The sequence below is a fragment of the Poecilia latipinna genome, unplaced genomic scaffold (assembly GCF_001443285.1).
Source record: "Poecilia latipinna isolate Pla-1442-1.1 unplaced genomic scaffold, P_latipinna-1.0 Scaffold1479, whole genome shotgun sequence".
In the NCBI taxonomy this organism is placed as follows: domain Eukaryota; kingdom Metazoa; phylum Chordata; class Actinopteri; order Cyprinodontiformes; family Poeciliidae; genus Poecilia; species Poecilia latipinna.
The window spans coordinates 3,668-29,727 of record NW_015114095.1 but is presented as its reverse complement, the minus strand read 5'-3'; the positions used below and the strand labels follow the sequence as shown (position 1 = coordinate 29,727).

At 36.2% G+C, this 26,060-nt stretch overlaps 1 long non-coding RNA gene across 1 annotated transcript; it reads left to right on the top strand.

The window, feature by feature from the left end:
• Nucleotides 1-9,676: 9,676 nt before the first annotated feature.
• LOC106962969 (uncharacterized) lies at nt 9,677-25,469 on the top strand. Its single transcript, XR_001428090.1, has 3 exons — nt 9,677-9,826; nt 10,767-10,912; nt 25,404-25,469. It is a non-coding gene; the product is annotated as an uncharacterized LOC106962969 (long non-coding RNA).
• Nucleotides 25,470-26,060: the final 591 nt, after the last annotated feature.

Here is a 26,060-nt window from a genome sequence, read left to right as displayed (position 1 = left end):
ATCTCTTGGATAGCAGCAGGGGAAACCCTGCTTTTGTCTGATTCGCTTGGAGTGTTGTCTTGTCTTCCTTAAGTAAGAATGTGTGTGAGGTGAACACAATTGAATTTAATTGCTTAGTTGTGAATTACACTGTAAGATATAGGATTTCCCATTGTTTTAGTAGTATAGTAACATTAGAGTATGTAAACTTTTGAATGAGAAGGAAAGTAATGCAAATCTTTGAAGAATGAGGTTTCTCATTATTCTGGTATTTAGCAAATACAAATAGTAATAATTTTGGTTTTCCTAACAGAAAGGATTTGGTCTGATTTAATTTTAGAAAAAGCTAATGTGACGTTTTATGCAGCGCATAAGTACTGCTTGAGCATGTATAAATGCTTTAACCTCTTTAAACCACCTTTCACCAAACTGTATGAAAACATTGCCTCAAAAAATTTGATTGATTGATTGATGGTCACAACTTTTATTCTATACTATTCACATAAAAACCAAAATATAAGTAGTGGATGATAGTTGTGTATTTAGGTGTTTGTCTCACTCAGGCTGGCCATTTGTTTAAATTATATGACGTCCACCAGGGTCACGTTGACATTTACAGTGTTTTACTTGTTTGCCAGCTGGAAGTGGAGAAAGTCTGTCTTTCTCATCCTCCTGTCGTTTAAAAAGCCACCAGTGAGATTTAGCTTTTCTTGAAGTTATTTGGATGTCTTAAAGTCAGCAGAAGTAAATTTTATAGTGACATTTTTACATCCAATCTCTTTTATTATAAAATATTGCACTTTGTCAACCTTCTCAAAAGATTCATTATTTCACTTCAGATTGTGTAGGGGCCAACGCAAAACCCTCGTCATGGATAGGAAGACTTTGTAACTGTGATTTTTGTTGTTTTTTTTAAAAAGAGAACTCCAAGTTCCAAGTGAAATCACTTTGATTCGATGGGATAGAAGGTAGCCCATAACTATTTTGTCCAGTTTGGGTCTTTTTTGCTTAGCTTCTCAGAGAATGCTGCACTTCATCCATCTTTATTTACATAAAACTGCCTTGGGCCCCATCAATGTGTAAACTGTAGCATAGATCATCAATCTAGAGTTTAAACATTTGTTTATTGAGAATGAGATTACTGTTAAATTTGACTTTATGGTTTCAGCATAGACAAATTCAAATCTTCGACATTGTTTAGCATTTAAATTTAAGATTTAAAGCAAATGGCAAGCTTACTTTGTAAATGTGCAAAGAATAGACTTTGCAGTTTTATTGTTGTGCTACGATATCTACACTTTGGGGTGTAAATTGAATCTTTCTGTCTGAGTTTGGTTTGTTCATAATCCATGTTGTTTATGTGGGCACAATATAATTTAATCATGATGTGCATGTTTGTGCAACAAGCTTTATTTAGAATCAAAGCGCTGATATACACAGACTTGTAAAAAAAATCCCAAAAAACATACAAAAGAAGTTGTACTTTTGTCTGTGATGAACATAAAAACTTACAAATGCAGTTGTGTGTTAATTCTGTGTTGTAGTAACAGTTCAGATGTACTGCGCTCCATAATTAAGCTCCAGACTTGCTGTTAGTCCTCCTGGGTTTTAGGGTGTACTCATTTCCTTGTTCTGAAAACTGGAGCGTATTAAAAAAATCTTCTTTAAAAAAAAGTCTAATGTTCCTGTGATTTTAGAGAAATAGGATGTATTTAACAGTGGATAAATCAATTTTAAAAAAAGATTAACTAAACTGAAATTATCTGATTATTCCAATTTGTGTGAAAGTGTGGAGCAGTCCGTAGCACTTAAAGCTTAAGAATCTCGCCTCAAGCTAATTGGAAGACAATTAGGAAAGCAACAAACGGAGCAGATAAAGCTCCTCCAAGCATTTGCACATTTTTACTGAAAGGTTGTCAATACTGCTTCCCTTCTCAGCGTGAGACTCTCACAACACTTTTCTCCCAGCAGCACTTAGCAAAGCACTGTGCATAAGACGGCTGAAACTAGCAGCTCTATGAAAAAAAAAGATGTTCAGATGTTTATTCATATTAAGTGAAAAGGGATTTAAAAAGAATTTAAGGTCCAATTAAATTTAGATTTGTACAATTACCTTTCAGTTTCCAACCTGTAGGGAGACGGACTCATTAAAAGAAAAATTCTCTCACAGAGAGGTCCCCTTGCGGTTCTGATGTTCATCTTTGTTTTCTGATTTTACAACAAGTGAAAAAAAAAGTTTCCTCCTCAGAGGTGAGGTCTTGTGCTTCCAGATTCAGTGGTATGCATCTCAAAGTGACAGAAGTACCTGTGGGAATTTTGTTCTTTTCTTTTCTTTGTCTAATCTGGATCACTTTGCTCTGCTCAGCAAGAACAGATATCTTTTTCAAGTTCCAAATAGCTTTTTGCTCATTATGTCTTACAGCTTTTCTAATTAATATAATTCTATATTTATTTTGCATATATGTTGACAGTGATGTCAATAAATGTCATGGTGTTTTAGGTACAAAAATGCAAACAGTCATTCTATTTATTGGTTAATCAACTGAATATTCTGACAATTAATCAGATAAAAAAAATCACACATTCTGTAGGATTTTTTTAACCACTTTGGCCATTTTTATACAGTATTAAAAATACATTAAAATGCAAATAAAGAGTAAAGAATTCAATTCCTTTTTTAAATAAGAAAATAAGCATTTGCAATAACAAAGCATTGCTTTAGTGCATGTTTACAGCAAAGGATGTATCTGCAGCTAAAAATACTTCTAATGTCAATATGTGAAAAGTTCAGTCAAGGGCTAATTTGTTGATTTTTTTTATATTAACTGATTAATAATTGGACAGCAAAAGCTGCCTAATGAGATTTTCTTTTTCTAACGGAGGCTGAAGCTATGTCACATGAAGAATTTTGAATTCAATATACTTATAGACAAAAGATGTTTCCATATTAAATGCAAAATGTATTTGCTTGTACAGTTTTGGATTAATTTCTGCTCCTCTGATCATGTAGTTCTTTCAGCTAATATCTTATTTTTGGGTCGGCATACTCCAGTGAACAATTAATCAATTACTAGCTTAGTCGACAATTACTTCAATAATCAACAAACCCTCTGGTTTTTAATCAGATGTGTGTTTTACTTATTTACCATGACAACAGTAGCTTGGTTGCATGACAACAGTGCAGTCACCCAGAGCCTTTAGCCTTTGCTATGACTTGTCCCTTGTTGTGTGTAGAAAAGATGCATCCTACTAAAGAAGGATTCAGAGAGAAAGTCGCTCTCACTGCATAAAACCAGCTCATCCAGTAATAACTGTACAGCTGTGGCAGCATTTATACCCCATCCTTGAATCTTTTTTGCTTTGTTTCACAATACTGAGCAAATGAACACAGTAAACAATACAAATCTTTACTACTTTCAAGAAAAAACATCTTATTGCTGTTACAGGGATATTCTAACCTTTATTTTTTTTGTATGAATCTAAACCTTAACTTTAGGCTTTACGACTCCAGTCTGGTATTTCATTGAAGTAAATACAATCAATACCATGTAAATGCTTTTGAACTATGATTTTATTAAGTAGTTGTAAGACCGCTACATTTCATTAGCAATACTTTTACTGCCATAATCAATCACCATTCAGTTCAGGTTTCTGAGTCTTTCCTGTTAATGTTAATTAAATTAAAGTCAATCAGGAACATAAAAGAATAAAGAAAATATAATTTTACATCAAACATGTTTTTCATGTTTAATTAATTTCAGTTCACACTGATTAAAAAGTCTCCTACAATCAAGATAAAAACAAGTACAGTCTCTTTATTACCTAGGACTTTACAGATGAAGGCAAAGTGTTTTTATTTCATTACCCATTAATCTGGTCTGACCTGGGAATATGTGGCTAACCACCATGATTAACTGGTGAGTGTTGCTCAGGACGGTGATATGTCACTTTTCCTGCAGGTCCTTTTAGCCCCTCAACCTGATCTCATATAAGCAGGAGGCAGTGGATGAGTGGATAGATGGAAGTCAAAGTTAACCATTTTGATTTGAGTGCCTGTGTGATAAATAAATAAACTCCCCAGTATCAATCCAGCACATCATTGTTTGTACCATGTATTTAATGACCCAGACAGACCCTGTTAGGTTTTTCTGTGTTCAAATAAGAGTGTTTAAGTGTGTCTGACTGCACTGACAGCTAAACACAACAGTAGGATGAGAGTAATAATGCAAATAAGGTTAAACATTATAACAAACAGAAACATTAGGGTTGCTTCACTTTGAATCACCTGTGCACCAGTCTGCTCTACTAACAGGGCAGGTAAACTGTTGAAAGGCCTCATTCTGCCGAGTAAAATTTCATTTTTTGCACAGAGGAAACAGGAAACAAATAGCTACCACTGTAATTATTTACACCCACACATTGTATCATCACAATGTGCAGAGATCACACACATTTAGGCTGCAGAATCACAACCTTAACACTAGAACACCTGTATACTTAACATGATTATTTCATGATTTATTCAAGATTTGTATTTATTTTCAGTCAAAATATTAATTTTGACCTACAAAATACTAACTGTAAATATCTAAAATGTTCACTATCTCTTTTCTCCGTCATGCAGACTGTGCTTTTGGCAAATAGTGACTGACAATGTGAACAACAATTTAGAAACGAAAGGAAGCTCAGTCTAACATGGGAATGGCTTTTCCCTGCAGAGATGCTTTAAGCAAAAATAAAGCAGGTTTTCCTTCCTTTTTTGCTTTCACTAATGTCAAGCTTGAGTACAAACATACACATACAGTATGTGGAAGCATAGAATAAGTGATTATGTGAATAATTAATTCATTTTGGTTATGTTTAGTTTATCTGTATGGCACCAGTGCACAACAAATGTCATCCCAAGGTAATTTCCAAGACAAATAGATCCAGTTTATAATATGTAAGTCAATTCAGTTCAATCCAATCACTTAGACAGATAATCACACATCAACTTCATCCCAACAAAAATAAACAAAAAATGAAAAATTTCCTGCCTATTTCATTTCATTCTCTGCCAATTGTGTGCATTTCTGTGTGCAGTCCCAAAGCAACAATGAACTCGCACACATGCAGCAGCTTCTGGAGTGTGATAGATTTTTTTTCAAAATCAAAATTGTTTCAGAAAAAAACAATCTTACTGAGCTGCTATTGATTTACTTTGTGTGATGGATCATAAACAGAAAAACATTGCAACATTCCAGGTTTAAATCATTATGTATAAAATAAGCACAAAACCATTTCTGCTGCTGGTAGATTTTGATTTGTTATTGTCATTCAACCAAGAAGTTTGATTTTGATAGGAAATAAGAGAGGCAACTCTCAAAAGAAAGTAAATAAATAGAAAAGGGGGAATCCATTTGGAGGGGAAAACATTGGTTTTTATTTACATTTGATGAAAAATATCCATGTCAAAACATTTGTATTGGAAAATCTTTAGTACTCCAATTATCAAAGGGTTCTTATAATTGTCAATCAGTTTCTTTATGTTTCCACCCATTTTTTATATTTATCTTTGGTAATAAGCTCCACGTCTGGGAGGCCTCCTTGCAATAATGTTCTGGAAAGGTTATGGAGCTGGTTAACAGTATTTGGTGTGAGATATGTCATTGTGAGTGTGTTGCAGAGAAGATTTGACAGTTCTTTTGGTCTCAGTTGTCATGTTTCCTCATTTCACACAACGCTGACCAGAGAGAGAGAATGTTAAGTGAACAAGGAAAGCAGATTGGTTGGAGAGGCAAAAGGAGTCTCCAAATGGACAAATGAACTCTTGCAGCTGTGAACCTTTCAGCGTGTGCGTGTGTGCGTGTGTGTGTGTGTGTGTGAGTGTATTTGTATGAGTCATTTTTATTTCATTTTTGATCTGATCTTGCTGAACAAAAGGTTGTTTTGTCTGCCTAAATCATATTTGTCTGGGCACGCTGTCATGTGTGTTATATGTGTAAATGAAGCTTTTTCTATCAGAACAGGTAATGAATGTGAGCAGCAGCATCTGATGGAAAACCATTGGCAATGTCTCCTGGATATAACCCTGAAACATCTGAACACTTGCCCACGTAGTGTGTCTTTCTCTCTCCACAGGGACTTTGCATTGACTTCAATTCATTTTTCATTCATTTCTACAGCCTAATCGTGACCCTTATCCTAAACCCAAAAACCAATAATGGTACAAGGCTAACCCTATAGCTAACCTAAGCTCAAGTCCTAAACCTCACCCCTAACCCAAAAACAACACTTCTTCTTATGTGAAGTTGGTCCCCACAAGGTAGTATTTGTTAGTAAAATGGTCCTTGCAATGTATAAAATGCAAGGCCACACACACACACACACACACACACACACACACACACACACACACACACACACACATAGTATTACACAAGCACATACACTGCAAATCAGCTGCTTGTTACTACAATACAACCAGAGAATTGGCTGCAGGCGATACCTTGTGTCCAGGACATCACACTCAGCTTGACTGCAGGTATGCCATAAAGCTGTACACGTGTGTGTGTGTGTGTGTGTGTGTGTGTGTGTGTGTGTGTGTGTGTGTTATATGAGTGTGCACTCGCTTCAACGTCTCATCTGTCAGCCTGTTATGTGACGATTTTTCATGGATGTGATTAGCTGCAGACAGGAGCCCTTCAGTCTGACAATGTAATGTTGAAGAACAGCTTGAGATCTACATTTGTCTTCTGCCATCAGAGAAATCTAGGCTGACTTTATTCCGGTGCCATTTATTTTAAAAACCCTGTTTCATTTCTAAAAAAATAAAAAAAATCTCATAACTCTGCACCATTATTTAACAAAATCTAAGGCAAGAATATAAAAATAAGTTTCTGAAGGTCCACTCCATTAGTTTCTTTGCCAGTTTAACAGAGTTGGGCAGTTCCAGTTCTCCAACTTCCACATGTTTCAGATGCTTGAACACTCTTGATTTAAAATGCTATAACACCTTAAACTGGGTGAATTCTCATTTTACTCAGGTGGGCCTTCCTGATCTGTGATATTTTTGATTAATAATTATAATGGTGATCTGATCTGGTGGAATAGTTTGTTACATTCTCATCTCATGAGTGGCATACCTGCCTGCCATTTCAGTTTTTTGTTTTTCTTTTTCTTCTTAATTACCTACTTATAGCCAAATACTTATTGGGCAGAAATATTTTTCTACTCTGTGTCTGGATAATTTATGACCGGTTTAAAATGTGGATCTAGATATTGTTGAAATAATAGAAAACAACTTTTCAGGTTGCTTAAGGTCTGCTGTCAAGTCCATAAAATATGCATGAAACACCAACGTCCTATCACAAAATAACTTACAAAAATGATGATGTATAATGTGTGAATGCTGTTTAAAGTTGCCACATAATGGCATCAATGAATTAGGAATAGAGCAGAGTCCACTGATGCACATCTACAGTTCCTAAATATACTGTACAGAAAAAAAAACTGAAAAAAACTTGGTTAACTGGAAAATGTGATGCTGTTTTAATTATAAATAACACAAAATATTTATGTGTTCTTACTTTCAATGTCATTATTCAAGTTGGACTTGAATGTTAAGTGCTAATATGTAGGAATAAACAACTTGGACTGGATCATAGTTTAAAAGTGTTTGCATATAACCTGTTGGCTTTTTCTCAATCGCAGAGGACTTCTGTTGCAAATTGGCACTGCTGTATATAAATAAGCTGAACTGAAAAGAAATAAACTAATCCCGGTGTTTATGATAAATAGAGAGTGTAAAGCAAATAATCCTGCCATTATGGTGATGTACCTACAGAGCAATATGTTGCAGGGAAAAGCAGCCGCTCTCCGTGTAGGAGCGTGAAGAGAAAGAGGTTGTGGTGGAAACTAACAAGATTGTTTGGTCACAGTTTGGGGAGTTGCTGTTGGCTTAAGGGACCATGAAAATTGAGCAGACAGCCAGAAACAACATGTTGTACTTACTGGATACAGTGTTTTTTTTTTCTCTTGTGCTCCCACTCTCTTTAGAAAAGCAGTGAGGCTTAGGCTCTTTGTGACAAGAATTAAGATTGGATTGAGACAGATCATGAATGCAACCAAATGTGCTTCCTTGATCTTGATGGTGTTCAAGAATTCCCTCTGCTCTTTTTCTTTTCATTTAGAAGCTGTTGTTGGACTCACTTCGTCAGTCGAGTCCCGTACTGTTAGCGCAGATAGATGGCCTGATCCCTCCTGTAGGGACACTTCAAAAGCTTTTGCAAATGAAATGCATATTGTTTTATGGAATACAAGTGAAGGAAATTAAGTCGTTTTTGTGGAAACCTAACAGTCTTAAGCAGAAAATTAATGAAACTATAAATATATGGTGACAGGAATATTATGTTCAGTATTTCACATGAACATGATAGACTAATTTAAGATTTAAAAAAAAAAAGTATCTCAAATACATATGTTTTTCTTCCAATCTACCTTTTGAACAATGAGATTCACAGATAAAATATACACATTGTTTCCTCAGCTCCAGCATCAAAGTTTTATTTAGTTTTTTATTTAGTTTTTTAATGATTTTGTTTTTGTTGTTGTGTTCAAGTTTTTGCAAGATTAATTCGTACTGTTTGCTATGGGATTTCTCTCTCTTTTTCTATCTCTCTCCCTCTCTCTCTCTCTCTCACACACACACACACGCACACGCACACACACACGCACGCACGCACGCACGCACGCACGCATGCACACATGCAGAATGTTTATTCCTCTTGTAGAGATAGAGTGTCTCTTTCTCTTCTTTTTACCTTGGCTGTTTATTTACACCTGTTTCCTGGACAACCATTCAGCATGGACATACCAGTGTTGATTACCTTTCCTCTCTGCTTTGTGTGTTTTTGAGAGTGTGTGTCAGAGGGTGGTTGGAACTTCATCTTTTTTGTCTTCCTTAGAAATCTCAAAAATTTAATTTTCTCTTAGTATTTATGTACTTTTCATTCTTAAAGTGCCAGCAGTAAAAGGAATAAACTTTTCTTTCTTTTTTTTTAAGTGAATAACTGAAAATTAAAGAAGTTTAGTATTTTCCTAAAACTCAGACTGAACTAAATTTAAAATGACTCCTCACTGGTTCATAGAAACATCACTCTCATCTTCACCTCTTCAGGCACACAGCTGTGTTGTTGCTTAGTTTTTTTTTTTTTGAGACACAAGCAGGGAAGAGGCTCTGGAAACAGAACAGCTTTAGGTCAGTTTATTGACAACTTGGGATAATGACCTGATCTTGATGAATCATGTTAGTATTCTTCCTGGCAACATCTGTGAAAAGATGTGGAGAGAAATCTTTGGAGGTAAGTATAGAAATTAAACTGTTCATTTTCACTGCATAAGTTTCACTACATTTGTAATTTAACTTGGTTGGAGATGGAGGAGAGAAGGTCTGGGGTTGTTGGCTGATGTAGTGGGTGCCAGGAGTGTAGAGGGCGCCATAAAAAGGGACAAGAAAAAAAAAAGAGAAACTCACTATTTCTTAAAAAATAATAGGTGATAATCATTTCCTAATACAAAAAAATCTGAACTAATTTAGCTGCATAGGAAAATATATTAATCTAAATATAATGACATTTTGTTTAGTTCCCCCCATTTTTTTCTACTGGTTGGTTTGTTCTTCCCCAGCCCCTCCCCAGACCCACCTTCACCTCACCTTTACCTGTCGGAAATGGATTGTCGCGTTATGCACTGGTGGTAGATGAGTTTGGTAACAGAAAACATCGTTTTGAAACGTCCTAAATTGTCCCGTGCCCTAGGAAGGAAAAAAACGAAAAGAAGAAGAAAAAAAAACTTCACAGAAAAAGAGGTACAGTAAAACTAATGTGATGAAATTACCTGTTTGTATTTATTTAGCAGAGTGTTGTGTAGCAGTTAAGCTAGCTAGCCAAACACGGAGCTAACCAATAGCCTAGCTAGCATTTCTTGATTTCTTTCATCTAGCTGTCAACTCAAACTCCATGTTTTCATGACGGGTAACACACAGGCCTAAACTTTGGCACTCATGGTCAAAATGACACGTAACTGACAAAAATATTTCAAATATGAAACAAATATTGCCTTCAAACAACACAACTTGCAATGGGTAACGGCTTCGTGTTATCCATGACGGTTTATCTTTCTGGTCTCAAATTTTCCTTCTCACAAAAAAATTGGATTCAAAATCAGAAATGTTTTGAGCAAATTTTATTGATTCCATAACATTTCTTAAAATTGTGGTTGAAAACTGAAATACTGTAAATGTAAAGTAAAAAACCTATCATGAAATAAGTAATAAAGAAAATAAAAATGTGGTTACCATGGAGAAAACAGTGGAGTTTAGACTGCTTGTATAACATCTGTGTGAACGGTTTTGCAAAAGGGTGAGGAAGATGTGTCAAACTAACGAGAAATAGTTCATGCATGTGCAAGAGGAGTCTTCTGCTCTGCTGAGATAGTGAAACTGGGTGAATTTAAGTAGGTTAAGGCAATCAAGAAAAACTGTGAACTAGCAAAAACAAGTCAACTCTGCTAGCTCATTACAAAACGATACACATTATTGTCAATTTAGGATCATTATAACATTCCCATATCCTGTTGAAGTTTATTGCTTCATTGAATTCTGCATTTCACTGTGATAATTTCAGTCTGATTTAAATTGGATCTTAGAAAGTTTATTGAGTATTTTAGATGTACAGTATATTGAGCAAAACACATTTCTTATGTTTTTACTTGTATTTGTGGAATCATAATCCTCTTTTTCTCTTCAGATGTATTATGGAGACATATAAATCCCACCCCAGGGCCTTCTGCAACACCACAAAGTGCTCTTCCTGTTGCCTCCACCTCACAGGAGCTCATCCATGCATCTGAAATAAAGAGTGCACCAACAGATCCTGCTGACTTGCCATGTCCTGTAAGTGATCTGGTCAGAATATTTAGAAGTTTTTTGGTTTGCACATAATAATTTGTGTTTTGGTGAATATTTATTTCTTAAATGTTCACCAAAATACACACACACACACACACACACACACACACACACACACACACACACACACACACATATAATCTCACCTAGGGTACCAAAGTGGCTAGACCTGACCTTGAGTAACAGGATATCACTTTGGACACCAGGTGTTATCGAGGCGTAAGCTGATTGAACTCAGTTCAGCTTAGATTTTATATGACGAAATGCCAAAGGCAAACTCCTACTTTCAGTTCTTACAAGTATAAAAATTGTCTGCCTGGCCTGTCATTGGCCACTTCCAACCCAACGTCTTCCCATTGCCATTGTAAGGACTGGATATTTGGGCTGTGGAAGATGTGGACAGAGCTTTTTTAGTTAAAAAATATTTTCAAAAACATTCACACATGGTTTCTTTTCCAAACTAAACTTGAAAAGCTGTTGTCTAATAGGGTTTCACCAATTTATGTTCCTTAATTCTAGGAGATCAGTGAAGCTAATCTTATCCATCGATCTCAGCAAGGATCTAAGAATCAGCCTCTTCTGCTCTGCAGTGAAAGAGTTTAGACTGAAGTCCGACCCACCGGGTCATGTCTGCATGTTTGTCGTTAACAATAGCCACCTCACTCTTGCCACCTCAGTGACTTTCTTGCTACGTTTACTGTCATTTCATAAAAAAATAAATAAATTATATCAGCCAAAACCAGAGTCGGCAGGCCAGGCTTTTTAAAGATTGGTAATCAGAGATTGGCCAGAAAACTGCTGTCAGTGCACCCATATCGTCTGATGGTTGTATCAGATTAGGTCCGGGTAGTTATTCAGTTAGTTAATTTGGAAACAATGATTTAGAAAATCGCTCAGAAAAGTTTTGATGCTTCTTTGCTTCATCTGATAAGTCTTGTTTATCACCTGGCCTCTGGGCTCTTGTTATTTTGCAAAAGTAGCCCCTGGGCAAAGCAAGATTAACATCCCTGCCCTGAGGATATAAAAGAGAAACCAGGCTTATTTAACTGCTTTAATACCCACACAGTAGACACAAGTACTAGAAAGTTTGAGTGAAATCTAAATATTGCATTCCAGTCAGAATTTGAAGGGTGCTTTCAGATTCACGACTACTCAAACTAGACAGAATTAATTGCTCCCAGATATTCATTATTAAGATAACATCTAAATCATATGGGTAAGTTCAGCAAAAAACTAAGACAGCTACAAAGTACATGATAATTTATTTCTACATAACATAATGTTATGTTGTTATGTTATAACATAACATAACATTATGTTGTTATGTTATAACATAACATAACATTATGTTGTTATGTTATAACAACATAACATTATGTTGTTATGTTTCATAAAAACACTTTCTAACAAAAAAAAATCTGTTTTTATCCAAATATCTTTTTCAATGCAACAGGACTTCTCCCATCTCTGCATGGATGTTACGCAGACATGCAGAGCCTTCATCTTCCCACTCCTCTCTTTGTCAGTAACTTGGACTCAGCAGTCTGAGGCACATTGAGGCATAGGGATGAGCCTTGGGGGATTGATCAGACTGGTGAAATTGCTACACTTGCACCAACTGCTGGAGGTCTTATATAAAGACCATGGGAAATGTAGTCATGCTGGTATGAAGGAGTGGGAAGGATTATTAACCCTGCTGCCCACTCTACCCGGCAACAATCCTCAAAATCTATCAGATTATGAGGACATGAGTTGTCCACAGCCTTCTTCAGGTGGCCTCACATCTTTTGTCAGATTAAGTTCTGGACTCTAAGATTTTCCAAGCTATACATTTTCTTTAAGCCTTACAGAAATCTTAACATTCTTGGTCATTTATTTGAGGAAAAGTAATTCATCATGAGCATAATGGTGCCACCACCATATTTTGCTGCAGTTTTACAGTAGATTACTTTTGGTAATCTACTGTAATGTTTTTTAGTGCAAAGCTATTTTTAAGAATTTTGGTCTAACAAATTAAGTTTGGCATTATCAGAAAACAACACATTCCTTCATAAGGTTTTATAACATTCCAACCAGGTGTGTGTGTGTGTGTGTGTGTGTGTGTGTGTGTGTGTGTGTGTTTTATAAGAAAATCCTGTGTTCAACACTAATTCTTTGTTCACACATTTAATGAATACAGGAGAGTGTTGCCACGTGTAGAACACAAGATTTGCTGGAAATGCCTGCAGTTTCTTCAGTGTCACTGCTGATTTGCTTCAAGTCTTATTTTACAGCAGAGCCACATTCACTCAGCAACACGCACACATTCATACCCCGATGCCCAGATCAGTGGGGAGTTTGGGCTTAAGTGCTTTGCCCAAGGGCACATTGACATGTTACAAGAGAAACCTAAAACAAAACTGACAACTTTCTAATTGCAGGATAGCTCTTGGTAGTCAGCCCTCCAAAAAGAGGACAATTGATATATTAACAAATTAGGACCCAAATGTGTTGCTATACATTTGTTTGGGCGGTAATACACAAAACCTTCATTATCTGCAAGCTTAGTTTTTTTCTTTCCTATTATTTTGTCATTGTCCTGCCTCAGCATCCCAGGCATACCGTATGAAGAGGCTGATTATTTAATGTGCTGGAACATTTTTTACTCAGCAGAAAGGATATTGGTGGATGGTACCCTAAGGTGTGTATGTGGGTGTGTTTGTAGAGTAACTATGACTGCGTGTAGATGATGTGTGTGCTAATTTGTTTCCTAGACTTGAGCTTTATTAAGTTTTATTGTTGAGAAGGGCATAAACATTCCCCATCTCTCCATACAGTGCTGGCCTTTTCACAAAAGAAAAGCTTGACATTCATTATAATGCAAAGAAGAGTAATATTTGGAATGTCAGAGTTAGGAAAGACTGGAATTCAGTATTTTCTGACTTTCTTATGGCCGAGTCCAGTTCTTAGTTCTACTTTGGGTAATTACAACATTTTATATCTGATGATCTGTCTGCTGGTAAATATTTGTATAAGCTAATGCTGAGATGTAAATATGCTACGCACTGTTTCAGTGAAGATTGAACTCTTTAAATCTTTTTATACCACACTACTCATTTGTGGAGGAGTTGCAGAGAAGGCAGCATGCAGAAACTCGCTGCCGCATACAATGATGAAATGAGGTTGCTCCTTTAGATGCCAAGATGAGCTCTGCAAGCTAAATGCTCGCTAGTGTTGGTGTATCCACTTGTCATGCTATATTGCAGAATCTCATGCACAGATGTACGTGGAGGTTAAAGACTTCCAGAATAGTATAAGTGCATCCCTGACAGATCTTGGATTAAGCTCAGTTAGGTTTAATTTCATCATTTTAGACTTCAAGTAAATTTGTAACACTGAATTTTACTTTTTCTTTCCATTTTTTACAAGTGACCCCTGTATGCCTTTGATTCTGTGAACTAATTAATTAACTTTGGATAAAACGATTTTTTTGGAGGAAAAATTTCTTTCAAGCTTATAAATATTTATGCTGTGAGAAATTAATTTCAGTGGACTTTGGTAATCTTTATTTTCTGGCAACCCATCTAGTAATTTGTTTTCAATCAATGGTTAAATATGTGAAAGCACTTCAGGTCTGAGCAGATTATTGGTTAAACGTGTCATTTTAATACTGTAAATTATGATATGCATTTGCATAAATTTTAAATTTTAGGCCGTTAAAGGTCTCTAAAAGTATTATTTTTCTCAGACAGTGAGAATGCTGCAGACAACTTAAAGAACAGAAACGTATTTAGTTCCTGCTTGCAGTAAAACCTCAGTATGAACCTATTCCTGTGGGACTTACTCCTGGGCAGCACAGAAAACGTTTGTGTCTGATGTTCTGGTCTGGATGTCTGAAAAACAACCTTCTGATTCTGAGAAACGTCCAAATGTGTTGAAACGTTGAGCAATTCTAATCTCAGCAGCAAGAACAATCAAGCTAAGAGTTCAATTGGTGGAATAAGCATAAGTGGCACCAGAAAGGATTCAGCTCAGACAAACAAGGGCGAGAATAACTACCTGAAATCACAGCTGAAACAAATACAGGTAACAGGCATCTTCAGAACAATAATTGGGTTTCCAGCAGTTGCTTTGTGGACCTGTTATGATAAGAATACTACTCACCTGTTCTTCTGTGTCTCAAATCTTGAACTGTAATAATATAAATTACACATTGGAGAGGGAAGAGACAAAAACATCATTTAGGAAAAAAAAGCTGCCAAGTTAATGCTTTCCCTCTCCGTTTGATAATAAAGACTGCCTGTGGAGCTTTGCATGAGTCTTGTTGCCCTTAGGCCCATTTAAAGAGCATTAGAAGAAAGGGAAATGTCAGGGTTGGACTACATGGGGTCACACAGTGAACTGAGAAAGACAGGTCTGCAACTCCCTGAAAAACTTGAGAATAATCAGTGTAAATGGCATGGTGTTGTTTCTCTCTTCCTCCCTCTCAGTATGAGCACCATGTTCTGAATGTGAGAATCCTCTGTTAGTCCTGTTTGGTAGTGGTGCGGCTTGTTGCTTATTAGTTCCTAGCTGGCATTGGTTTCAAGTAATTAAACTTGAATTGTTGTCACCAACTTGCACGTTTGGAATGACACTATAATGGTGGTGAATTGTGTGGGTGATTTATTTAATATTTAAATCAGAATTAGGAATGCACTGATTGCAATTTTCTCACTGATCGCTGATTACGAAGCTATAAAAACACTGAGCTGCTGGTATTTTGGTCCATACCATTTTTTTTGTCAGGAATGTTGCTAAATATATCAAGAAAGTTACTGAGTTTTTAACAGTGGGGTGACTATGGAGGCAAACATGGAGGCGTGACATGAGGGGTCGGTGTGTCAGTCAAACCTCTGTCACGGGAAAACAGAAGAGGACAGTGGATGATTTTTAGACCTTTGCTGAGGCTGATGAGATCAACTTCACAGGTAAATATCGGCGATCTCCCAAAATTAAGAAAATCGGTTAACAGATACCCCTAATTAGAATATATTAAAAACAATGCTGTCTTTTCAAGTAGTGTATGCAGATTAAATTGCTTCAATACATGGATGCATATATTTAGTAAGGCTGTTGACAGCAGTAACGGGATTTAATTTGCTATTATTTTTAGCTAACATGGCATGTTTTGTTGCCGTTTATCTCATAAATGCCAGAATTTGTCTCTGCAGACCATCTGTATATAACACCACAGGCAGTAATGCATGTCCACATAACAAAGTTTCACCCATGACCCAAACCACACCTTCCCAAATCTCTATCAACATGGATTCACTCCATCTCTAAATAGTAACCGTAACAATCTTGCGTGGGGCTTGATGTGTGTGATTTCCTTTGAGAGTACTGGGTCAACATAAGACCTCAAGCTAATGATAGAAGGTCAGGGAGAAATAATATAAGTCTGTATGGCTCAGACAGACTGGTTCACCGACAGCCATGTTTGTGTTTTTTCTGTCATCAATGAAAAAGCAGTGGTGTTTGTCAGTCAGCACAGATTATATTTGTATTGCCTTTCTGTGCATACAAACCCACATGCATGTGGAAACAAGCAATGGTTGCTTATTTGCAGTTTCAGATTTATTTTTGCAGGATTCATGTGGTAAAGTAAGAAAAAAACACAGAACAACTTGGAGTAATAAACACATCTAGGTTTCTCCAGCTGAATTTTTTGTGCATGTCACTTTTTTGCCATAATTTATACCCATCCATTCATACTTCCTTAGTGATGAGCTAAATGATACCTATATATTAAAATCATACCAGTCTGACTCAATAAAATATTATTTTTAGCTTTTGTAAGGAAGCCTGATTTCACACTTAAAGGAATACGGAGGACCGTTTCATGAAATATATATTCTGAAGATTAAATTCTACGGAATTCTTAACAATTTTAAGAATTCAGCTAGAAATTGAATTATATTATTGCATCTGGTCACATAAAGAATCAATAATTTACCTTTTGTATTCACATTAATATACTAAAGTAGATAGTAAGGAAAACGGATACAAACAATCCAAAGTGAAATCTAATTTAAAAGTGTGTTTTGATGGGAGTTTAGAAATGACAAGTATTCTTTCAGAAGCCAATATCAAGGTTTTCACATCTCTATTGCATCTCTATGGCAGATGCATGAAGGCAGAAAATGCTTGGTGAAGGAAAATGAACAAAAACTGTAAAGTTTTCTATCCAATTGTTCCTTGTTTGGTGAACACAAGATCTTGTTTGGATCACCCAGCATTTATGGAAAGCCAATCATCCTACAGTTCAATAAATCCAGAAGTTTCGAAATTTTAGTTTGTACTTTGAGATAAATAAACCCTCTAATCAATTAATATCTCTATCTTAAATAAAAAAAAATGTATGTATAAAAACCCCCAAACCTCTCTCCCCCCAAAAAACCCTTTAGTCGTTTTTACTTTCTGGTCATGCACTGTAAAACAGACATTTATTTTATCTCTCAATGCTGTAGAGAAAATGACAGGTCAGCGTCTTAGCTACTGTGCAGGGTAACCCATCAGAGTACATTTTTTCTTTAGACATAGCAGCAGTTTAAATAATTTAATAATATACTTCCTAAAAAAAATGCGTGGAGATAATAACTTTAATTTTTATGCATTATTTTACTATATATTTGATTAAAAATTTAATTAAAATGACCAATTTAATAATTTTGGAATCAATATATATATTAAACAGCACTTTAATTTTCAGAACAAAAACTCAAAGAAAAAGTGTTGAACTTGTTGGAGATTGAAAAAAAGTTATTAAAGTTGACAGTCATGCCTGTATTGTGTCAAATATTCAAAACTTCTCTCCAAAATGTACTGCAGCTTCAGTGTCTAGTTGTAAAACTCAGTAATAAATTTTATACAAATGTCTAAGGCTGCAGTAGACGATATGAGTGGCGCTATAATCACGAAGTGACAGACATGCAGCGAGAGACAAACTGGCCGCGTCAGGCGACTCAGTAGAGATAATGTGAACATCTCCATAGAAATCCTTTTGTCAATGATCACTTATTAGGGCTTTTCCCCTGAGAAATTAACAAGAGTCATTACACAGTGCTCAGACACAGTGAGCGAGGGAAAAGAGGGAATCATATTGAATATCAGGAGCAAATCATCCATGCTCTATGACTCCATTATGCCTCTATCATGTGACCTCATGGGATATCAGCAGAGACACTGACACAGACAGAAATCTGCATTTCAGATTCCTTTTCCTTAGAAGGAATTGCTTTAAAAAGATTGTTTCATCCATAAAGAAAGTCATTATCCAGAAACAGTTTGTCATGAAAGCGTCCCAGTGAAGTTGGGCAGATTTTATTGCGATACCCAGCTTTACTCTTTTATGGTCAACAACCTCCAGTTGTCTTTACTAGTTGTGTTAATTTCCTCCTTGGGTGTATATAATGTGGCATACACATAGGAAGGGTCAACTGTTTTTTTTTTTAATAAAAGCTAACTTTTCCATGGTTCTGTGTGATCTCTTGGTCACGACTGGATGCATTTATTGTGTCTCCACTGTGCTGCTTCACGTTTTGCCTCCAGCCTTTTCTTGGCCCTGCTCAGGAGCTCCTCCCACAAATTTTCTATGGTCGTTTTTTTCTTTCATACTCTTTGTGTCTTTTTATCTTTTCTTATTATTAGTTATCAGCATTAAGTGTTAATGTAATTACTATAATAACATTTCTCCTTGGTTTTATTGGTACCATTGTTTTAGCCTCTTTGGTTGCTCCCACCCCTTTTGTTCTGTCTGTTCATCTGTTTCTTCATTATTGTTGTGCCATGTCCCGTCTTTGTAAATCTTATATACAATCATTAGAGTAGTTCAGTCATTCATAGTTATTTTTAAGTTAGATTCTCTTTAATTACTTCTTGTACTGAGTTAATTTTTGTCTTTAGATTTAATTCCTGGTTCCTCGGTTTACTCTTCCCCGCCCCTTTCTGTCATTCTCTCCTTGTCTTCTCATCCTGCCTTCGGCTCTCTCCCTTCACACCTGCAAACCATTAACTAATCAGTCCCGGTCTGTTGTTTTGACATTCACTCTCCCAGTATTTATTTGCCTCACTCCTTGCTGAATTCTTCTGTTTACCCTGATAAACTCCATGTATCTGGTCCTTGTTTGCCCCTAGTCTCGCTCCCTGTGTACTCCATTGTTTATTGTAAGTTCTTGTTCATCATTTTTTCAGTAAATATTAAAATCTATTTGCTGCTCTTGCCACTTCTGTTTGTGGGTCGTTCTCCATTAACCGTCAACATGACACTTTCTTTCCAATTGAAGGCTTCCAAAGGGTTAACTATGCATTCGCTTATTTGGTAACTAATATCTGCATTTCATGCACACCATAACACTACTTGTTTGTCTTCTGAGGTACAGAGTGGTATTTTTTTGAATAAATAATTACTATGCATTGCATTTTTACAATGGATCAATTGTGGTAGATTATGGCAATTATTTAGAAAATCACGACAACAATATTATCACTTATTTGTGAGTATTTTGCAGTGTGTGTAAAACTGATCCAGGGAAACACAGCCACTCCAATTTGTGACCTGTGTTCCCGTTCTCATCCACCAAGCAGGACTTTACCAGCTCGACTTTCCTGTCACCACATATTGGCTCCAATTCTGTGGCCCTGGACAGCATCATTGGATGTGACTTGCTGTATTATCCAGTGTTGATGTAATATCTGGGATGCAGGGTTGGGAACATTTTCTGAGTTAAGGAGTTAACAGGCCTTGCTGCACAATAAGAAGTTGGAATGATTTCTTTTTATTCTCATTCTGATATCTTATATATAACATAATGAAAATGAAATGATAATGCCTGGTCAGACAGGAGTCCACATCCTACCAGCGATGGACTAGTCTATCTGGAGCCAGACTGATTTATTTATTTTCAGTTTTATCAAGGACCAATATATAAGCCTACAGCATCATCCTAACACTGCAAATCATTGTGCTCCCTCGCAGTAGGAAAAGAAACTTGCCACCAGAGGCTTTTTTTCCTTTCTGCTATTTCTTGGACCAAAGTTTTATTTGACAGTGGTTCCACTTGGGTAAAGACTTGCAAGAGAGGGTCGACTATGTGTGGACATGCTGCCTTGTTCAAACCCAGAAAACTACTGGGATTAAATTTCTGTCATCACAACCATGCAGTGCTCTGGGGGAGAAACGGATGCATAAAAACAACCCACAACCTTTACAAAAAGAGAGCGTTATTTTCTCTGAGGAGCTAGAACTCATGCATTGCTTCCATAATGCACTAGAGCAGATATAGCAGACCAGGTTATAAAAGTGTATGCATGTCAAAACTTTATTTTGGCTCACAAGTGGTACCCCTGCACCTGGGTAGCAGAGTGGAACTGAGAACAGGGCTCCACTGGTGAATCTCTGTCCATAGTTCTGATGCACTGAGAGCAGTGGGAGTAAGGTGCTCAACCTACACCGCTGGGTTCTGAAAAGTTTCTGTTGCTTTTTTCTATATTCTAGCATCTTCTTCCCCTTACTCTCAGGAATTGAGGAAAAAGGAGAGGTACAGCTGTGAGCTTGTGTTGAATGGAAAGACGAGCATCACTGTGCTGAACTACATAGGTGGATTTTAAAGACAAAATGTTGCTTTTGCAAGGAGTAGAAGACTGAAAAAAAAAATAACAAACTAAATTATTTTAAAAAAAAAAGCTCCACTTCATTTTTTAACCTTCATAGTAAGAACATCAAACAAAACAGTTAAATTTTTTTGTAGGGATTAAGACGTATCTAGCAATTATACAGTGTTTGATATACAATGTTTCACATGAGAAAAACATTTCACAACTCCTGTCATTTACCTTTGTAAACAGATAGCTGTATTGTTTTGTTTTCCACCTTTTTGGGGGGGATTTATTTTCCTTTTTTGACCTGAAGTGATTGGTCACATGAAGTTTGCTGATGGATTTTAGCAGAGGAGTGCAGGGTGTGGATCCTGTTTGACATGTTGCTGCACCAGCAGAGCATTCTGGGATTTGTATTTGCTATAACTGTGCTGCTATTGGGGCAGTCCTAATAGACACTTCCAATTGCCAAATGTGTTTACACTCTGGGCCAATTTGACCTGAGTTTTACACATATGATTTACTTGATTATTATTTATTTTCTATTTTATTTTTATCTTATATAGACCATTGTCATAAATGTTCCTTGAACCAACATACGTGCAGTATGACGTATAACAGATGTTTATGGATATTCTACACATACCAACAATTTACTAGTTGAAGTTATGTCCAACTTTGCTCATAAGCAAGCTAAAAACCTTAATTAATGTTCACATTCAGTCAAATTACGAACACGTAAATGGTAGTCAGCAAAAACAAATAACGGAGCAAACCATCAAATCAAACTCCTTTCCATGTGTGCTGCCCCTACCATTTTCCTACCACATACTTTAAATCTAAGCTAAAAACCTATTTGTTTTTTGAGACCTTTTTTGAGATACCTGTGATTCATTTTACATTATTATAGCCGATTTTAATGTTTTGTTTTACCTTTATTCTTTGTGTTATACATAAATACATTTCTTAGTTTTTTAATTTGTTACAGTGCTGTGGAACTAGAGTTGTTTTAGATGGTGCTATACAAATTTCTTGATTTATATAATTAAAGAATAGATTTGGTCATTTAAATATAATCATTTAGTGCATTTCTCCATGGTTGGCAATTACAGGGAGACAGTGGAGAGAAACAGCAGTTTTACAACAGGTAAAACACACAACAGAACTAAACTAAGGTTGAAAATCTTAATTTGGATATTCAGCTAAGGTTGATCTTCCTGTGATTCCTTCCCAATCCACAGGTTGCCAACATAAACTTAGATGAATATCTGTATCAGATATAAATGTGTGTTTCTCTAAGACAGCATAAGGTATCGACTAGTGATTTCACAAGTATGTACAAAACCTGTTGATGGACATCTGAAATTTATCTGAAATTTATATTTTAATCTTGCTAACTCAAAGTACTGTTCATCTTCTAAGATTGATAAAAAGTGTGTAGGCAGACATTGTAGAGTTCCTAGTACTAGTTTTTGACTGTCCTGCTGAATATTACTGCTTCCTCCTTCCAACCACTAAATACGAATACAACCCAAGTTACAGCAACTTTCTCACTCAGTCTCTGCAAATGCGGAAAGTCTCCTTGTTTTAATAGCTTCTTAAAAAAAAGCCTATTTAACATTCAGATTGTAGAATGAAAGTGGTACAAATTCCCATAACACTTACTTTATCTCTAATCCGCACCAAGATAAAAATTCAATATAGAAGCGAGGCAGAAAATACACAATAGAGCAATTTTCTTAGGACTTAGACTCAGAGTAACAATGTTAAAGCAAAGGTCTCAAAAGATTTACAAACAAATTGAGGTACTGTGGCATTCAGTAAACTTTAGTTTTAACAAATTATTGCATGCAGTTAGAGGAAAATGTTTAAATAGTCAGGAGTACAATCATTTAAAGTAAAGGCTTCTGCTGCTCTGACCAAGGTTTTGTAAGACTCATTCAGCTTTAACCACAAGACAAATAAAACATAACCCAGCACATTTATATTGTATATTGATAAATTCTAAAATCAGTTTTCGTTTCAATTGTAGGTAGTAACAGCAGATCTTCTCAGAAGAGCTGGAAGATCTGGAGGCCTTAAAAGGTAAAAACTAACTATTAATAGGTTGGACAAAAACCATGAATGATTTTATGTCAAGTTTTAAGTTTGTTTGTATGGCACACTTCAGCAACAAGGAAGTTAAAAGTGCTTTGCATGATAAAAAAAACACAATACAGGAACCAAACATAAAACAAGCAAAGAACTCTAAGCAAATGGGTTTTTATCCTCAATTTAAAGAAACTGTTTTTCAGCATTTTCACAGTTTGCTGCAAGTTTGTTTCAGATTAGTGGAGCATAAAATGCTGCTTCTCTGTTTGGTAGAGTTCTCTGTTTTAGTCAGAGCAGACTAAAACCAGAAGACCTGAGTGGTCCAGAAGGCTGATTAAAAAAAGAAGTCTGCTAACCCATTCAGGGATTTAAAAACAAAAGTATTTTAAGGTATATACTATGTGTTAGGTCCAAATATAATAACTTCAGTTTTGCTTCTGTTCAACAGAAACAAAACTGTGTGAACAACAGTTTTGTTTCTGTTCATACATTGATTTGTTTTACTCATTTGTTCAGTACTTGGGTGAGTTTGAGTCACATGGTGATATTGTAATGTAGAGCTGTGTATCATCTGCATAGTTATTCTTACTTGTTATAATCTGAGTTACTGAGAGGATGTAGATATCGAGTATGAGGGGACCCAGGATTGAGCCTTGGTGAACCCCGCACGTGACTTTTGTCTGCTTCAATGAGAAGTGACTTAATGACACAAAGAAGTCCCTGTTCTTTAGGCAAGATTCCAACCAGTGGAGCCCTGGATCAGAGAGTCTGACCCAGTTCTCCTGTCGCTTTAGTAATATGTAATGATGAACGGTGTCAAAGGCTGTGCTGAGGTCCAACAGAACCAGGACCTTGGTTCTTCCACAGCCTGTATTCATGTGGATGTCACTGAACACTTTGACGAGGGCAGACTAAGGACTGTGACGAGCATGGAAACCAGAGTCACTGTCAAAGCATTTGGTCATTGATAAGAAACTAACAGTTGAAACGGCGCTCTCAGTATTTTTGCTGATGAATGAAGGGTTGGAGATTGGCCTGTAATTCTGCAATAGTGACTTGTCCTGATTGTTTTTTATTAGTGGTTTGACAACTGGTGTTTTTAAAGCCTGAGGGAAAACACCCAATATATAAATATATCAAACCACAACAAAATCAATTTCAAAATGCACAGTAAGCCACGACAGTCTTTAAAATCAATATGACATGAATTCTCCTCCTGGTCCTCTTCAACATTGTTCTGGCTGGGTTTTTTGATATCTGCAGTGAAATTGTTTTTGCTTAGAGCGAGCAGAGAGCCGAGCATTACAGTGATCAATTTAGCATGTTAGAAAAAATAAATCCCACTGACGATTGGTTTTAAAATCATCAAGCAAAGACTTGGCAAGAAATGCATTGTTCAAGCGCACACGTTTAGAATTTAATATTAGGTAAAATTTACACACTCCCTCAGAATTCATTGAAAACATTTATGAATTGATGAGTACCTGTTTTTATCTGGCAGTATTTCAAATAATATCCATGGTTATGAAGAAATGTGAATGCGTCATAAGTCATTCTGCCTGTACGCAACACTTCCAAGTACAGGGCATGCAATATACAGATCTACCACCAACAGAGCTGATTATTTGCTCCTGGATCTGAAACACTACTCAAGCACTAGAGTTCAGCCCTCATCTCCTCCAAGATTCAATCACTCAAAACACAAAGACTGAAGCTCTATTAAACACTTGTGTGTTTGAGTGATCATGTAACTTTGTGTGGATGGAGGAATTTCACAGCTGAACTCAATGAGATTTTGATGTTTGCATATGTATCATCATTTATAACTGGGTTGCAGAGATCTGAAATATTTTATGCCTGTGTTAGATATACTCCATATACTCTCTCTGAATATATATTTTATATTTTGTTATATAATTTAATATATATTTTTATAAAGTACATGCTGATAAAGAAACTTTTATAACCCAAAGTCCACCATCTTAAACCATTTCCTGCACATGACCTCAATCAATTTCTGCAAATTTTATGTAGAAAAGCATTTCAACGAATCTAAGACATTATGTGGAAAAATTAAAGTTTGTGTTTTACCTTCCTTATCAAAGATATATGTATTTTATGCATCACCTAAATGTTTTTTTTAACTGTAAAACTTTAATAAATAAACAAAGGGAAAGTAAACAGAAAATAATTTCATTTTCAATATACTAAAAAAATAATTTCAATTGTTTTTCCCACATTTTAAATAAACCTGCCTGCTGCTGCATGAAGTTGAGTTTCTCCTTCAGAATCTATTTAATAACACTAACATCAGTAGATGGCGCTAGAAGGCTATCATTTAGCGTTACTGTGCCACGAACACATGCACACATGCAAGGTCAGTTTCTGCACTCACTCAAATGTATACACACCGCTTTCTGCATTGTGCATACAATGTTCATTTGTGTGTCTACTGCAGTGTGTGTCTTTGACACAGAAATTTTGACTCGTCTTTTTATGATAAAGACTCTTAGCGTCTTTATCCATTTAATTTATAATATTCTGTAATAGACTCGCCACATGCTGCTTATAAACACCAATGTTAAAAATCAAGACAATCACTTCAGTACATGTAAATATGTGGTTGTATCGTTTGAGTATTTTGTAGTTTTTGGGTTTGGGTTTCACTCACTTTAATTGGGTTTAGTATGTTTTAATTCAGTTCTTTCCTTTAAAAAATGAATGGCCACCTCTGACTCTCCTCTCTCCTCTCTCACCTTTTCGGCAGCTTTTCCAACTTTCAGCGCAGAACTTCTGAAGGAGTGAAACGGTGGGGAACAGCACATGGTAAGTCTTTATTTGCTCATTTGGTTTCATCCTCTTTTTTCCATATTCATCCTCACTTCATCTTCACTTTCATTCATTTAGCATATCCGTTGCTCTATAGTCATCCATACTTCTGCGTTTTGTACCCAACCCCCCTCCTCCCTCTTCTCCTTCTTTGCTTCTCTGTTAACTATAAAGATTTTTCTTTAAATCACAGTCTCTTTCTTTGATGAATTTCATTCTTTTTTTGTCGCATCTGCCCTGCTCCCCCAATCTGCCTGTTCTTTTAATCTTTCGTTCCTCTCCGCTTTTCTTTCATTGTCTGCACCTTCTCTGCCTACCTCATGTTGCTATCCCATAATCCAAAGCTCCACTAAGGGACGTGGCACCCTGTCTGCAGAGCCCACCCTCCTACTGAGGGTATCAAGGACAGAGCGTGTGTTTGAGAGCCACACTGTGTGATTGTGTAGTGGAGGTGTGTTCATGTATGAGCTTTAAGTCGTGGATAACAATGTCTTTTTTTTTTGAGGGGAAACACAAGACACAAATACACGTGTGAATGAATGTGTACATTTAGTGACTCCATGTAACTTTGAATGGAACTGTGTTTTAAAATTTG